The sequence below is a fragment of the Suricata suricatta genome, chromosome 12, assembly GCF_006229205.1.
Source record: "Suricata suricatta isolate VVHF042 chromosome 12, meerkat_22Aug2017_6uvM2_HiC, whole genome shotgun sequence".
NCBI classification, from domain to species: domain Eukaryota; kingdom Metazoa; phylum Chordata; class Mammalia; order Carnivora; family Herpestidae; genus Suricata; species Suricata suricatta.
Genome location: NC_043711.1, coordinates 92,547,737 through 92,565,098, shown reverse-complemented (window position 1 = coordinate 92,565,098; position 17,362 = coordinate 92,547,737). Strand labels below are relative to the sequence as shown.

Below are 17,362 nucleotides of genomic sequence, written 5' to 3'. Positions count from 1 at the left end.
TGGGCCTCTGGGACCTTCGCTCTCTGCTCCCCTCCCGCGGACCAGGCCGCCCCTCTGCACTGCAGTCTATAAAATGGGGAGGATGAACCGTGAGATCTGACCTGAGCCGAAGTCGGACGCTCAACCGACTGAGCCACCCAGGCGCCCCTAACTCTGTGCTGACAGCTCAGAGCCTGGAGCCTGCTTCGGATTCTGTGTCTCCCTCTCTCTCTCTGACCCTCCCCTGCTCGCACTGTCTCTGTCTCTCAAAAATAAATAAAAAAAGCATTTAAAAAAATGGGGAGGATGGGGCGAGATCTTGGCTCTAAATCGCAAGAGTTGGGAGCCTGTGCCGCCCAGTGGGGCCAAGTACTTCCAAGCAGAAGTGGTTTTAGGCACTTGCAGCAGGTGGCGCCATTGCACCACGCGGCTTGCGGCCGCTGTCCCGGTCCAGGCCTGGGCGTGGGAGGGGGCAGTGGCGCCTGCGGGTGGGGACCAGGATGGGGCTTGTCATGAGTTGTTCTCACACTGGAGCCACAAAAGCTCCCTTGGCAACGCCTGGAAAAACATTTATCCTTGAGAAACAGGTCAGCAAACTTTCTGGAAAGGGCCTCCTGGTCCCCATCGCAGCCACTCGGATCCTCCACTGTAGCAGGACAGCAGACACAGAAGGACACAGGAGCAGGAGGGCGTGGCTGCCTTCCCGGGAACCTTACAAGAACAAGATTCGGCTCCCGGCCTCTGGCTTGCTGAGCCCTGCTGAAGGAAAGCCCTTAAGAATGATTGAGACCCACCTTCTGGTCATATAGCGAGGGAAACTGAGGCTCAGGAGGGGCAGTGACTAGCCTGCAGTCCTCAGCCTCCAGGTCCCAGAAGAACTAGAACGAGATCTTTTTTTTAATGTTTATTTTTGAGAGACTGAGTGCGAATGGAGTAGAGTGGGGCAGAGAGAGAGACGGAGACACAGAATCTGAAGCAGGCTCCAGGCTCTCAGCTGTCAGCACACGCAGGGCTCGAACTCTTGAACCCCCCAATCAAGATCTGAGCCCAAGTCCGACCTGAACCCACGGAGCCACCCAGGCATGCTGGAACTAGACCGGCATCTGCCTCCAGCACAGGATCTTGATGCAGACGCACCAATTCTGGAAATGGGGGGGACAGCAGCAAGGCTCCCCTGAGGCGGTGCCTTATCTGGGTCTGCCCCTCTGCCCCCCTCGGATTCTTCAAGCTCAGGGCCCAGGATGAAAGGAGGCAGTGCGCCACACTGGATGACAGATGACGGGAGGATGGCTGGACAGAGGTGGTGGAAAGAGGCAGCAGAGAGGAGGGGCTGGGGGCCTCCCACCTCTGCAGAGAGTGCCTGGCGCCCCGGGCTCAGGTGGAGGAGAGCTTCCTGTCTGCCCCCCTCCGTCCTCCTCTCCCCACTCGGAGTGGGCACCGCTGTCTGGTACAGTAATTACAGGGTGCCTGCATATTGGGTTCAATGACAGCCCCTCACTTAGCAGCAATTACCAGCTGAGCCTAGAGGAGGCCTCCCTCTCCCCTTCCCGGCCCACGAGGCCAGACCGCGTCCACTCGGCTTTGAGCCCTAGAAGCACCCATGCTAGCTGCAGCCATTGCATCTCAGGGCTGCAGCGTCGCCATGGCAACTCAGTGCTCGAACAGGTTGAGGGAAGCTGAGGATGTGACTTGTCTCTCCAAGGCTGTGGCGTCTGTCCCCACACAGCCTCCGAGGACGCCGGGGCTTCTGCAGAGGAGGGAGGAGGGAAGGAGGGCTGACCCGCAGGTTCAAGTTTTAAGTGCTTACATGCCCACCGTCTCTCCCCAGAGCCTGCGGTGGAAGGAAGGTTAATGCCCCTAATATATGACGGGGTCTGCATTCGGGGGTTGTGGTGGAAAGGAGCCCCAGCTGGGTTTGCCTGTGGGGCCCGAGACTGGAGGCAGGGCCTGCGAGGCCTTCGTCTTCATGCCAGTCCCCTTCCCTGCCCGGGTTTGGGTGGACCATCTCCATCTGCTTCTGCTCCTTTCTGCCGAGAAAAACCTGAAAAGCCCCGAGACTTGAGAGTGGAGTCCTCTGGTACCGAGGAAGTGGTCTTTGGGGTACTGGCCACCGCTTGCTGCACCATCGAGACATGTTGGACCCAGAGGGGTGCCCCATTTACAGCCCGAGGATGCGGTGGGGACTCCCAGATCATCCATTTGGGTCGGCCACACTCCATGAGTGCTGGCCGCATGCCGGACGCTGTGCTGGACTTGGATTAGGGATGTGTGTCCTCGAGAGCGAGCAAATGGGGCGGCCCTCCCTCCCAGCCCCAGGGGAGGTTTGAGACAGGGGATGAGGGAACTTGGGGAGGCAGGGAGAATAGGACGCACATTCACGGGGCGCGCTCCAGCCTCTCATACAGGTTATTTGTCCCTAACGGCCCAGTGAGGTAGGGGCTGTTTGTATCTATTTCAGAACTGTGGAAAGGAAGCTCCTGGAGGATTAGCACCGCAGTGACTAAGAGCAGCGTCGGGACCCCACCAGATTTGCATTTACATCTCACAGCCCTGTGGTGAGGAGTGGGTCTCGGCAGGATGCTGATCCCCTCTGAGACGGTCTCCTTGTCAGTTGGGAAGGAATAATAATAATCCATATCTCGTAACAAAGCTCTTGTATGGATGAAAGGGAATCGCGTAGGTAAAGCGTGTGCACAGCGCTGGGCACATACTAGAGACCGCCCCGCGCATGTCGGCGGCGAGGCTGTAACGTCATTTGTCGGGTGACAAAACGGAGAGAGGAGTGAACATGCGAGCCCCCGCCCTTCGAGGTCACCATCCTTCCTACAACACCTGGGGCAGCGGAGACACTTATTAGATATTTGTTCTGTGAAGGAATTTCCATTAGTGGAAACTGAAGGGGATTTTCCAGGTTCTGGGGACCTTGGTCTAGCTTCTAAATGATTCTTGCAACAACAGGCTGCCCTCCCCAGCACCCCCCGTCCCCGCTCCCCGCTGGCCTCCAGGGCTCCAGCCATGCCCCGGGAGCCCTCACCCTACCCACACAGCCCTGACATCTGTCAGGCCCCTTCGCCCCCGCTTTGTAGCAACCAATTAGCCCGACTTCTGTTCCCATGGTTATTTACAGCTTGGTCGGCAACTAGTTAGTACATTTCCCAGAAACAGGCCCACAGCTCTGGTCCCCCTGGCATCCCACTGTTTCTCCCCTTCTCCTGGGTGTCCTGAGGACTCTCCCGCTGGGACGACGGGGAGACAGAGCAGAGAACCAGGAGAAAACGCACCAAGATGCACTCTGTACATGTTTCTGGAGCACCCGCAATGCACCACGCGCAGCGAGAGCCGCGGGGGACACAGAATCGGAAGACAACTTCCGCAGCGCCTTCGAATCCACTGGGTTCCCCAGGAAGTAGGCTCAGAGCTGGGGATGGGTGTGGAGGATGTTATTTAGAAAGGGCGCTTGGGAAAAACACCTGCAGAAGGGAGGAGCAGGAGGAAGGTCTGGGCAGAGGAAGAAGCCCAGCTTTGAGGCAGTCCCGACAGAGAGTTCTGGAGATGGGGTGACCCTGCGGACATGGCTCACGTGAGCGGGAGAGGTTTGGGTCTTTGCAGGTCCACACTGATCTGTCACTGTAACTGTGATGCAGGGACACACGCTTCATGTCACAGGGGCACATCTGGAAGAGGGCATGACTTCGGGTGAGGCAGTTTTCTTCCAAGTGGCACAGTCTCCAGGGAGGGCTATCTTCCAGCCACGACCCCGGGCCCGGCAGCCGGGGGAATCAGTCTTTCAGTCCCAAAGAAGGATCAGTACAGCACTTCCTAGCCTCCGCCACACTCAGGGTCCACAGCCTGACTTCAGCGATGACCAGAAATCTGTGAAGAGGGAATCGACATGGCCTCTATGTGTATATGTGCATTTTTCTGGGGGAGTGACCTTGACCCCCAAAGGATGAACAGCCACTGGTCTCAGGAAAGCCAGGCTTATCTGAAACTTCAACATAATCAGAGATGCAAAGTATAGCTACTTGATAAATACGAATGAGTGGATGGATGGATGCATGGATACATGGGTGGATGCCCGAGTGGGTGGGTGGATAGATGGATGGATGGATGGATGCGTAGATAGATGGGTGGGTGGATGGATGGATGGATGGGTGGGTGGATGCTATAATAAAAAAATGTACAAGAAGGACAGAAAGGGGAGCAACCAATTCTGCCTGGGGAAGGAGGAGAATAAAGATTCGCCGGAGGAGCTGTCCTTTTTGAAGACTAGTCTTGAAAACTAAATAGGAATTGCCCAACAGACAAAGGAGAAAGGCATACCAGGCAGGGGGGAAGAGCTGATCCAAAGATATGTGAGTGATTTCCTTCACTCCTGCAGTCCACCCCTGGGAGGTCAGTGTTATCCGCCACCCCATTTTCCAGATGACAAACAGACTCCAAGAGGCCAAGCAACTTGCCCAAGGTCACTCGCTAGCTCTCCATCACAGCAAGGGGCCATCCCCACTGGGATTCACACCTCCAGGGCTGCTCTCTCTCTGCCTCAGTCACCTGGCCCTCTGGTTGGGATGCCAGCAGTCTCACTCCTCGCCTGGAATGAGGCCCCTCCCGTGAGGGGTGACCAGGATGGCCCCGGGGCTGGCTCTGGGGTTCGGCCTCCCGCTGGCAATATTTTGCTCTGGGAGGAATCCCCCACTGAGCCAAAGCCTCCCGTCCTGTTCCAGGGCTGCCCCATGAATTAAACATGCCCCCGTGGTTAACTCAGTAATGCTTTTATTAATAGTTAATTACTCAACGCGCACTGGGGAAATGAGAGTCGCTCAGGCCTCGTAAATTAAGGCAGTGATCTTGTGAAGGAAGCCAATAGGAGTTCATTACCCGGCCCCTCCTGCTGCCGCCCCTCTGGGCTTGCACTTATCGGTGCTAAACGAGCCATGCGGGCTGTGAGGCAGTGGGGTTGGTGGGGGCAGGTGGGAAACGGAGGGGGACCTCCCTCTCCCCCGCAACCCCCAGTGTCCGCGGATGGACCCGTCCTCGGGGCAGAGGTGTCAGCCAATCAGCCGGATGTGGTGCCCTGCCCGGTCGCTGCTGGGAGGGCAAGGCCACCTGGCCCAGGCTGGGCCCCTTGCTCAGCCCAGGCGCCCCCCCACCCCCACCTCTCAGCGGTCCTCCCCTACTTCAGCCTTTCTCGTTTCACGAGTGTCCAAACTTCTAGGTTTTTGTGGTGGCTGAAGCCAATTTCCCGTCCTGATTCTGCGGCCGAGCTGCACAAGGGGGTTGCTCTAACCCGGTTTGGCTCTTCTAAATTTAACTTTGTCCCACAGTTTTGTGTCCCAGGCGACGGAGCCCCTCCATTTCTCTTCCTGGGAGACTCGAGCCCACACCTGCCCTGTGCCAGGACCTAGCACTGTGGTTGGTGGTCATGAGCTCCCAGGTGTAGCTGGGACTTTGGGCCAGAGGCCCCACCTCCCTGGGTCTCCAGTTCTCCACTGGAAAATGGAGGAAAGAATGACCGTGTCAGGAGTTACTGGATGATTCAATGGGGGACTAGTGAGCATGAGCAGGCTGCCTCCACTAGGAAGCCGCCCTGATTGGCAGCTACTCTCTTCCTCCACCCAACCCCACCGAATCTTACAGATAAGCCAGGAGAGGGGCTAAGCTCACTCCTCGGCTTGCCTCAGGACCCCAGTCCAAACCTCCAGCGCTCACCACTTTCCTCCCGTGGAGGCAAGGCAGGAGCGTCACCCTTCCAGACTACCACACTGGCCACGACCCGGGAGCCCGAGAGAGATCTGCCCATCAGTCTCCAGATCACAGAGCCTCACTAAGGCAGTCTGTGGTGGGACATAGCACAGGCTCTGAACTTGAACCTGTCCAAGTCCAAATCCTGCCATAGCACCAACTGTCATGTCCACTCTGGAGCCTCAGTCTCCACTTCCAATAGAGTGGGTTCATGGTAACATCCACCTCCTGCACAACCCTACGGATTTCTGTGTGAAAGTGCGTAGAACCCAGTAGCCTTCTTTCAGGACTCTCTGCACCCAGATTTCTTTGTATGTAACCAGGGGAGGCCCAAAACTCCCTCACCGGGTCGTTGGAGGCCCCACAGAGATAAAGGGCGCCATTCATTCGGCCTCACCAGCCGGAAAATGTAAAAACAGGTGAGCTGCTCGTGTTAATGGCCAAAGTCCCACAAAGGCAGGGATTTTAGGAGAGCCTCTGGAGGTTAAACACCGCCCTGCGTGGACACAATGACCTCTGGCCTGTGAGGACTCTCCTGAGCAAGGTGATGCAGAGGCTTGGGGTCGGATCGCCTCCCAACACCTACGCTGCCACCAGCTGCTTTGCGGGCAGAGATCAGCCTCTGCAGTGACCCCCAAACTGTCAGAGCCACAGGCAGGCAAAGAGTCTGGGGCGGGAGATTGAAGCCTCCCCCAGTTCGGGAGCACAAGTCACCGAGGAGTGCGGCTCCAGGTTCATACATAATATGTAGCGTCAGATTTAAATGTCACTGCTGCAGGCGGCTGACCCGGGTTCCCACACAATGGGCCGCCAGGGGCGCCTACGCCGCCTCTTCATCTTCCTGGCGGTAGCTGACCAAAGGGAGGGGGATTTGGTTTCTTAAAAAACTAAACAGTTGTTGAGCACTCTGGCGTTGCCTGGGCAACAGCCGAGGGGGAGAGAGAGAAGCATCTTATTGTTTAAAGTTATTCTTGCTAGATTTCAAAGGGCTGCTCAGAAAAGACCGCATTCTCCAGGCAGCCTGGCTGGTCCTCTCTCCCCCCTGCTCGGCTCCGGCCCCCTCCTCAGCCTCAGCCCTGCTTCCCAGCCAGAGGTCACAGCCGAGCTGGACATCAGGGTCCCAGAGACAGGTTCCCTCCTGTACTCTGGGCACTCACACCCAGGCCCGGAGGGGCAAAGGAAAGGAATAAACACACCAACAGCACACCGATAATGAGGATGGGTGCTTCCCCAGCTGTGGGCCACTTTCCCGGCTGTCCTTGGCTGGGGCATACGGAGAGAAGTGTGGCTCGGTGACTTTCGGGGTAAGCTTGAACTTGGGGGCAGGGAGGGGTTTTTGACCATCCATCTAAGTTCTGAAGGTAGGCATCTTGGTTTTCAAGCCCGGACAGGGGCCAGATGAAAGTGGCCTGTGCCACGTCGTTGCCTGGAGGGCCATGGCTGAGTGCAGCCACCAAATGGGGCCCTGCAGCTCTCTGCTCCTTGTGGGGCACAGTGTTGGCATTGTCTGCTCCTCTCTCTTCCCCAAGAGACTCTCAACTCTCTGTCAGCAGGGTAGCGTCTATTCATCTCTGTGTATTCTCCTAAGTGCCTCAAATCCTTTCAGGAGCAAAGCAAATTCTGAAAATCCAGATGAGATGTGCATATATTTTTAATTTAAAAATGTTTAGATAGTGAGCACAAACACATGATACGAAATTCAAAGGGTTCAAAGGCAGAAGTACCCCTGTCTCCTGGTGCCCAGTCCCCCTCTGTGGGGACAGGGCTGGTTTCCAGCTTCTGACACATCCTTCAAGAGATATTCTGCTCATACAGAAGCAAGCGGGCATCAAATAAAACACATATTCACATCTCTGTCTCCTGGGTCTAGCGCAGGGCCCGGTACACAGTAGATGCGCGATAAAAGTTTGTCAGATAGGGCTGCCTGGGTGGCTCAGTTGGTTAAGTGTCTGACTTGGGCTCAGGTCTTGATCTCACAGTCCATGAGTTCGAGCCCCGTGTTGGGCTCTGTGATGATAGCTCAGAGCCTGGAGCCTGTTTCTCCCTCTCTCTCTGCCCCTTCTCTGCTCACACTCGGTCTCTCTCTCAAAAATAAATAAGCATTAAAAAAAAACATTTGTCAGATACACAGATGCACAAACAGAAGGGTGGATGGGCGGATGGATGGATAGGTTGACATATGAATGGATGGATACAAAGAAAGGTGGTAGTAGGGGGGTGAACAGATGCAGCTTTTGTGTGGTTAGTTCTCTTCCCTCCCAAATATCCGGATTCTGCAGTAAGAAGTTCCTGGAGAGAAAGCTGGCAGACTCAGCATCAGACACGTTAGGCTGAGAGGCTTGTGTTATTCAGACGGACTCATCCGACAGGCAGTGGGGCTGTGGTCGTATCAGGTGGGGATTTTATTCTACTGCTAATAACAGAGATCCCGTTACAGTGGCTTAACGCCACAAAGGTTTGATTTTTCTCTTGATGGGTTTTGATAGAGGTTCAGCACTCAAGGACATGGGAGTTGAGGTTACCGTCATGTCCTTGACATTGCCCTCATGGTCTCTAAAAAGCTGTCCGGGGAAGGGGCTCCGGCCATCACGTCCCTGTTCCTGGGAGGCAGAAGAGGGGCCAAAGGATGAGTCCCCCTCCTATAAAAGCCTGTTCCTGGAGACGCCACCCCATGACTTCCTACCATATCTCCGTGGTCCCACCCAGCCGCAAGGGAGGCTGAGATCGGTGGCGGGCACGTTATTCTCCCAGGTAACCCCGGGGGTCTGCTGGGAAGGGAGAAGGGGGAACTGGGTAAGAGTAGATTGCTAGCAGACTCTGCCGCATGGTGGAGAATCAGAGGGTTCTGGGCCAGAGGCTGGAAGCCACTGGGGAAGGCACGGCCCTGGGGCCAGCACAGAGGCAAGAAAGCTCTGGCTCGCTCAGTCTCGGTCCTGTTGGCTCTTGCCTCAAAATAAGTCCAGGATGGGACTGCCTCTCCCACCCCACCCCACCCCTGACCCCCGGCCCTGGTCCAAGCAGTCACCCTCTGTCCCCTGGAAGCCTGCAGGGACCTCGCACCTGCTCCCCTGTGGCCCACTGCTCAGTGCTCCGTGCTCTGCTCAACATCCAAAGTGACCCCCGCTCAATCAGTTGGACTGGAGTCCTCTGCTCAGCGCCCTGCAGTGGCTCCCCACGCCACTAAGAATGGAGCCCCAAGGTTTTCCAACGCGTGCAAGCCCTTGTTTGATGTGGCCCCTGCCCCTCCCCATCCTCTGCCCTGGTGGTCGCTTTGCGCCAGCCACGCCCGTCCCCGTGGCTCCTTCCCACTCACAACCCTTGGACTTGCTGTTGCCTCGGGCCGGAATGAATTTCACTCAGAGCTTTTGGGTGGAAGCATCTCTGCCTCCTTCAGGTCACCCCTCAAATATCACCTCCCCCGAGAGGCCCTCCTGACCAGTCCACCTGCACTCTGGTCCTTTGCATTCTTCTTTCCTCCCGGAGTCCCCCACCTGGGACCCTGAGCCCTTTGGCATCTGGTGAAGTCGAGACGCCCCCTTCCCAGAATAACGTTTTCAGGTGTGTAATACAGTTAGTGAGAGTAACCGTATTGCAAGCCGAGAGAGAGCAGCAGCTCTAGTAACGCTCACGATTTTGACGCAGTGATGAGTACCAGTGATATTTCGAAATGTGGACAACCACCGTGATGTGATAGGAAATATCTGATTTCTGCTGGTGACGAAGTCACGGGCACCGCTGATACTTGCGCGGTACGCTGCCAACACTTCCAACCGAAGAGAAATGTTATATTTCATTTAGAGGTTCGCAAACTAAAAATGTAATTTCCCCCCTTTAATGTCACTGACCCCCTGAATTCTGAATTCTGTCTGTAGATTCTGTCTATAGATTCCTTGGAGGAGTCGGGCTTTGTTTTGTTTTGTTTTTCTTGAAAGCCCCTTTCTCTGTCTGACATTACACATTTATTTGTTAACTTGTTTACTGTCAGTTTCTCCCAGGAGGGTAGAGATTTTATGTGTTCTGTTCTCTGCTGCGTCTTCAGTACCTAGACCACAGCCAGGCACATAAGTGATCACTAAGTGTTTTTTTAAATGAAAAGAGCAAGCAAAGGAGGAGGCTGGAGAGACAGGGAGGCCAGAGTCAGATGCAAGGGGCCTTGAATGCCACACTCAGGAGGGCGGCTTTGACTGGTGGTGATGACGTCACTCTGGGAGGGGAGAGGGGCTTCCGGAGGCAGCCAGCCTTCCGAGGAGGCTCGGGAACAAACAGCGCTGCGTCTATGTCAATGTCAGCCGTCACTCCCTCGTCTCCTCTTCTGGGCTCCCTGCATGTTAAACGGAGACCTTGGAGGCACTGGGCCAAACTCTGCCATCATTCTTTAGTGTTTGCAGCCACGATGGTGAGCCAAGTGACAAGGACAGCCCCTGTGGGGAGGCAGGCACCAGGGTGGGTGAGGAAGGAGAGGCCCAGAGGCACATGACTCACCACAGGGAACCTGATGGTTCAGACCCTGGAGCCAAGGAGGAGACGGGTCACTCTTCTGAGACTGGGGCTGGCTGTTCCTCAGTTACATGCACTTGACCAGCTCACATGAACACTCCACGCCTCAGTCTCCACATCCCTAAAATGGGAGTGAGGGCGGATTCCATGAGAAGAGTCAGGGATCTAAAGCAGTGGCTCAGTGCCAGGTGCCTAGTAGGCACTCAATAAACCGTGGCCCTTGTCACCGTCAACATTCAGCAAATGACTGCACAGTGGGACCAACAGTCCCTGTACCACTAGCTTTCCTTAATAATCTACTTCATGTCCCTGCCCAAAAAGGGAGAGGGAAGGGTTAAGGTGGTGACATAGGAGCCAATAAGTCAGGAATGGAGAGGAAAAAACAGTTCTGGGATCGGACAGATGTAGGTTCAGATTCAACTGTGTGACCTTGGGAAAGCCGCATCACCTCTCTGATCCTCGGTTTTATCACTGATAAGGCTGTCTTCTCCAAGGGCTGTGAGGCTTACTGGACAAGAAAGATGAGGGGCAGGCTCCAGGGACAGGGCCTGACCCAGGGAGGGACCTCAGTCCACAGAGCCCGCTAACGCTTGTCATAGTCCCAGCCCCAGGCCAGGGGACAGGCCACAGCAACCGTCCCTGCTTCGTCACACAGTCCACACTTAGGAAAGCATGCCCAGCATTACCCACACCTCAGAAGGAAGAGGACTTAGGGTTTGACACCCAAAGCACTCAGCTCAAAGGTCGGGTTTTGGGGGGCAGGGGTCAGATGTCTGAGCGCCCATGTCTCAGAGCAGCCACTTGGGTACCCGCTCCCTCAACAGATGTCCCCTAAGCTGGGCCTCAGACGTGACTTCTGCCCCCGAGGAACTTGGAGCCTGACAGACTAAGGCTCAGAGTCAGGACTCGGTCCACACTACGCTGATGAGAAGCAAAACCCGTATCTGCTCATGGGTGACAAGTCAGGACGTGCCCTGGGTCCAGTCACGGCTCCGTGTCCACCCTGCACAGTGCGACAGATGAAGGGCAGTGCGGAGAAGAGTTCTCTGCCCTCAGGGATGGAATTCACTCATTCATAAGCCCAGGGATAGAAACCAGGGTCCCTGCGTGAACTAGAACACTAAAATAGAGAATCCCACGGCCAAGCGCAGTCATGAAAAGCTAGCCCATCTCCTTGCCTCTCTGGAAAGTTCTGCAGAAAAGAAATCTCATTTCACCCAATGCTTCTCAAATGTGCTTGACCATGAGAACCTTTTCTCTCTCTCTTTTTTTTTAAATGTTTATTTTTGAGAGACTGCACCCACCCACATGAGCAGGGGAGGGGCAGAGAGAGGAAGACAGAGGATCCCAAGGGGCCTTGCACTGACAGCAGAGAGCCTGAGGCCGGGCTCGAACTCCCAAATGAGACCGTGATCTGAGCCGAAGTCGGACACTTAACCTGACCGAGCCATGCAGGCGTCCGGAGAACCTTTTTTTCAAGCCACCTCTGTTTCCAAATGTGCTAAGAGGGCAGAAAGAACAGTGTCTAGAGCCTGTGACTCGGGTTGGAGGTCCGGCCTTAGATGCAGTCAGAGCTTCATAAACTGTCAAAACATGATACCGCGGAGGAGGGAGAGTGACTTGGCCAAGGTCACTTACCATCTGACCTAGAACTCTGATCTCACAGGACTGGTAAGCTGGGAGATGCCACTGAGGCATACAGTGCTTTGCTTCCCCTCTGCCCCGGGGAGTCCTGACAGCTTGCCGGGTGGGTTTTATTTCAGGTCTGTTCGTCCCTACGGTGCCTGTGTGCAGAGCACAAAAAGGTACCCGCTTCTCCTCCTGAGTCAACAAAATTCCATGTCGGGGCCCATGGATTGAGAAAGCATTACACGGGCTGTATTTCCGTCCCCGTTTGCCCCCTTGGCCAAGTATCCTTGTGCAGGATACAACCTGTACAACTGTATATGGCCATCCTCATGAACCCCTTTTCCCTCATTCCTCCTCCCTCCTTCCACCCCTGTTCTCTTCATGTGAGCCCTTGCCTCAGGGTGCCAGGTTGAGGTTGGCTTGGGAACGGGTCGTTAGGCTGTGCTTCCCAAGCCCCAAAGCGGCAGCGGCCAAAGGTGCTGACTCAGCAAACTTTAATTTATCTCACAGGCCAGGGGTGCGCATGAAGCAATTAGTGAAATAATGGTTATGTCGCACTAAAAATTATTTATAGAGTCACCATGCACACAGCTGTGATTAAATTAGGCAAGCAGGGGGTGGGGGGTGGGGGGAACAGCATCCAAGGCTTGGGCTCCAGCTGGGGCTGATGTGGGGCCACTTCTCCTGCCCACTCACCCCCTGCCAGGCAGGCGAGCCAATCATGACCCAGGCAGGGGTGCAGGGTGTCTGGGTGAGCAGGGGCTTGACAGGACCATCCCAGATGATCCAAGCTGCCAGGACCCTTAGGGCCTTTCACACATTGAGGCTTAGCAGTAGCTAAAGCTCTTTCAAATAGAGTCTTTGAGGGCACCCTTGATAAGTAAAGGGAGGTGGTCCAGGTGAATTAATAAGAATGTCCTGGAACCCCAGGGGCTTTGCGTTGACCCCAGCCTTGGCCCCTGAGAACCCAGAGCCAAGCTGGACACCGTAGGTCTGTGTAGACGTGTCCTTTTGCAGGTGACGAAACTGAGGGCTGGAGATTTCGTCTTTCCTCTTGCCCTGGTGGGTGTCCTAGACCTTCGTCCCAGCCCTGGGTCCCGGGTGAGCCCTCTATCCCAACCTGGCCCTCCGTGTAGCCCCTGCAAGTTAGTGTTGGACAGGGTGCTTCTACAGGAGGGAATAGATATGTATTAAGCACTTACTGCATAGGGGGCACTGTCTATGCTTATATTTATCGTTTTCTTCATGTCTAAGTATATTCTTACACAGCTACTTGAAACATTCCTGGAAGGTAAGTATTCTCATCCCCACTTTACAGAGAGAGAATGTGAGGTTCAGAGAGGGGAGACGTTTGCCCACAGCCACACAGCAAGTGAAAGCAGAGCCGTTTTCTAAAGCCCCATCAGACTCCAGTGCTGGAGCGTTGAGGGGCTTTGAGTGTTTTGGGGTGTCTTCTGGGTGCCCGGCACTGTGCTGGATGTGACACCGAAACACAACAGCAGGCCTTCCTTTATACTGGACACTGAGCCAGATACTGGGCACACGTCATTTCATTCATCAGCAGCCCTTGGTGCACAGGGGGAAACCGAGTCACAGAGGGTCCATGAATGGCATCGAGCAGCTTGTCAGGGCCTGGAGCAGTCAGCATGTCTCCATCTCTTACCCTGATGCAGGCAGCCCCCATGTTGGAGCCACAGATTTGCCTCAAGTCCGGAGCTCCCTGTGAGATTCGAGGGTTCCCTCAGGGAGCCGAGGGTGCCAGCAGCCCTGGCAGCCGCGGCAGGGAGTATGGGGTGCAGCCGGGAGGCCCTCCTGGCTCCCAGCCCAGCTCCTCCGCCAACCCCGGACCCGCATGCCTGGCACTTCTGTCCCTCCCACTCCGAGCTAACGAGGCTTCGGGCCATTTCACACGAGTTCTCGCCTCGGCCATCCTGTAGCCAGCCGCCTGCCCGGTCTGGGCCTCCCTCCAGATAAGTTCCTGGAGGCTGGGAGGAGTGGGTGACAAAGAGGCCTCCCCAGCCTGCCTTCCCTCCTCCGCTGTCCCAGCACCTCCCCAGGGCCTCCCCCGCCAGCTCTTCCTCTCCCTCCGGGCAGGTGCTCTCTGTGCCCTCACGGTGCCCTGGCTGGCAGCCAGCTGAGCACCAGGTGTCTGTCTCCTGCCCAGTGGCAGGCCCTCCCAGAGCCTCCACAAACCTCACCCCTGGGGTCCCGAAGAAGGAGGGCAGAGGACTGAGGGAGGAGCTGGGTGATCCTGCAGCCCCCATCTCCCAGTAGAGGGGGAAGCTTTGACCCCACCGAGTGCACCGGCCCCCCTCACTGCCCCCATGCTGCCCCATATGGCCCCTCATCCCAGTCTGGGGGGCCTCTGGGGTTCTCCGGGCTACACACAGGTCCAGCCCCCTCTCCCCGGTCTATCCTGAGTCCTGCTGCTGCCTCTGGCCACTTAGCATGCAGCCCTGGTTGTGCAGGCTGCAGCAACCAAATGAGATTAGCTCTCCCGCTAACGCAAGTCCCCACTCCCACCACCCACGGCCCTGCGCACCGCCGCCGGCTGTGCTGGTGAGCTTCCCACGGCCTGCGGGCCCCCACATCGAACCCGGGGCCCCATGCGGGGCAGGTGGGAAGAGGAGGAAAGATCCTGCCCAGAGTTACAGCACTTTCACCGTTCTCCCAACAGACCTTCTGGAGTCAGCAGGAAGTGGGGGGTGGGGAGCAGAGAAGACAAACAGGATTGAGGATCCTTGCTGGCTTTGTATCCCTTTGCCAATTCTGCTGCATCAAATCTGGGAGGAGCACATACCCTGCTTCTTCCCCTCCCCTGAATCCCCCCAACCTCCCCCCAGTGGCAAGAATGTCTCCCCCAAGGGTCAGCCCAACTGCCATCCCCCCCACCTGTGCTGCTGAGGGCCACTGGGCATCAAGCAAGAGGGTCTGCGCCAGCCCTGGCCCCTGAGCCACTCTCCCCGGGTGGCCAGGGAAGGGGAGCCCTGCTCAGCCCCAGTATGGCCAGAGTCCCTGCTCCGTGTCTGCCCCAGGGGCCCATGAGGCAAAGATTCTAGGCAAGTCTGAGGTTCCAGTCAGACCCCAGGAGAGGGGAGAGATGCTTCTGAGGACAGGACTTGGGTGGGGGTGTCCCATAAAGGGGTGAGGATGTGGCAGGGCCCCCGACCGGGCCCTCCAGGACAGCTGCAGCAGCTCCCGGGGCTGTGCTCCAGGCCCGATGCTCCCTAACCGCTTCCCTCCTTGCTCCCATCTCTCCTGGCCCCCCACCCCCAGGCTACCTGCCCTGTGCCCCTGAGGACGCTCACATGGTCCTGAGCCATCCTGGGGCGCCATGCCTGGCTGGGTCCTGCCGGGCCATTCCCCATAAGGTCTGAGATTGGCACCTGCTGGCCAAGGATGGCACATCCTTGTCACCTCCTCCCCATGCCTGTCCAGTCCAGGTGGGTCCGGCTAAGTTAGAAGGAGGCCTGGTGTGAAGGAGGGTCTCCTCCTGTCCTTGCCTGGAGGGGGAAGGCCCCACGAAACCCCCACGTACCCAGCTTGCCATCGCCCTTCCCTCTCCTGCCCACCACCCCTCACCCCGCAGCAACTCAGCCCCGCCCCCAACTCATGCCCCGCCCACTTTAACTTGCCCTTCCCTTTACACTTGCCTTCTGTGCAACCTTAGGCAAATCCTTGATTCTCTCTGAGCCTCACTGCCCCCATCTACAAAATGGGAGTGATTCGTACTTCCACCAAGGGCTGCTGTGGGACTCAAATGAAATCACAACTGTGTGCGCCCATGTGAATCGCAGACGGACCTGAGGGATTCGGGGATTTTCCTTATCGGTGACGGAGCGCCGCGGTTCCTCCTGGGTTGGCTGGCCTTTGGCCCACAAAAGACTCCACGGGCCTTTGTCCCTCAGCACGGTTCATCTGGAGCAGATCCCGGCTCTTCTGGCCTCCGCCCTGGGCAGAGGGAGGAAGCCTCACGGTGCACAGGCAGGGGCTGGGGGGCCGGGGGGGGGGGCGCTTGGATTAGAAACCCATCGCAGAAATGGCTTTCTTATCACGACACAACCTGAATTGCCAGGACCAACTCTGGAAATTGAATTGCCACCCCTCCCCCGCCGGCGTCCACTCCACTACACCTTCCCTCTGCTCCCAGTTCCCTCCCCAGCTCCCACCCACTCCTCTGAAAACCCTGTTGGGAGAGAGCGATGTGCAGAGGTGCGGGAGAGAAGCAAGGTAGAGAGGAAAGTGGGGGGTGGGGGGTCAGAGACCCCATGCTCCTGGCAGGCAGGTAGAGGCGGAACCAGGCAGGGACAGGACACATGCGGGGCACCACCAGGCTTTGGCAGAGAGGGGGTGACCCCCCTTGTCGGCCCCCCCCACCTGCCCCCTCACCCCCTGGCCTGGTTGGTGCCTTCTCCTCTCTGCTGGCTCCTCTCCAGCCCCCACTTTGGCGCCTCTGCAGGGCCCCTGAGCAGGGCCCTGATGGCCAGAGCAGAACCCTGGGCTGGAGCCCGCGGGTGCTTGGAAACAGCCCCAGTGAGTTCCTGGCAGAGCCAGGCTGCAGGTGGTGGGGACCGGGCCTCGGGTGGCTGGGGGCGGCCAGCTGTGTAATCAGGCAGGCTCTCACCACGTCCAGGTCCAGCCGAGGCAGGAGATGGGCAGGCTGGGGGCTGAGGTGAGCAGAGGGAGGCTGCGGCCCCACCTGCCTCCAGCTCCCCAGGCAGGCCAACTGGGAGGATCCCAGGGGGGCTTGGTGCGCCAGGAAGCTCAGGAGGGGCTGCAGGAGTCTCAACAGGGAGCTGGGACCCAGCGTGTAACCCTCTAGATAGATAGCGGCCCTCAGCCCCCCACACCCATGAGGCACAGACCAGACCAGCCCCCCAGAGACGGAAAATCAGAAGCAACTCAGCTGCCTCCCCACCTGAGCTGGTCCTGGCTTCCCCTCCCTAAGTCAGTGTCCCCTCTACAGACTCTCACTAACTGGCCCCTGGCCTCTAACCGGTCAGTATCGCCCCTTCCTCCTGTCCCTGCTTCCCATCTCCCCTCCATGCTGACACGCATCGCTAGGGCAGAGCTGGGATGGGCACTCACAGGAGCCAGGGAGCCCAGCAGGAGGAGGACTCGAACCCGGGATCACGTGAGCCCAGACTTTCCCCCACTTGGCCCACCTTCTCCAAACACACACGCACACAGGTGCTCACGCACCTTCCTTTGGATCACCCAGAACGTGCTGGTGAATCTCAAGTTCACATATTGTTAGCTCCAAAGGCATCTTCATCCAACCCCCATTTTACAGGAAGGAAACCAAGGTCCAGGGCAGGAATGGACTTACCCCTCTCAACTCTGCCAGTCTTCCCTCCTAGGGGGACTTCCCCGGAGAGTCCCCACTGGCCTCCAGACTCTCCTCAGACTTCCAGGGCTCTCCTGGCCTCCCTACTCACATGGGCCTCCCAGATCTAGCCAATTGCAGGGCCCCAAAGTTAATAAATCAAGGTGACTTTGGGGACAAGATTCGGCC

At 57.1% G+C, this 17,362-nt stretch overlaps 1 long non-coding RNA gene across 1 annotated transcript; it reads right to left on the bottom strand.

Moving 5' to 3' along the window:
- Positions 1-3,404: 3,404 nt before the first annotated feature.
- LOC115275246 lies at positions 3,405-17,242 on the bottom strand. Its single transcript, XR_003901440.1, has 2 exons — positions 17,177-17,242; positions 3,405-3,852 (listed from the first exon to the last, which is right to left on the bottom strand). It is a non-coding gene; the product is annotated as an uncharacterized LOC115275246 (long non-coding RNA).
- Between the last annotated feature and the right edge of the window lie 120 nt (positions 17,243-17,362).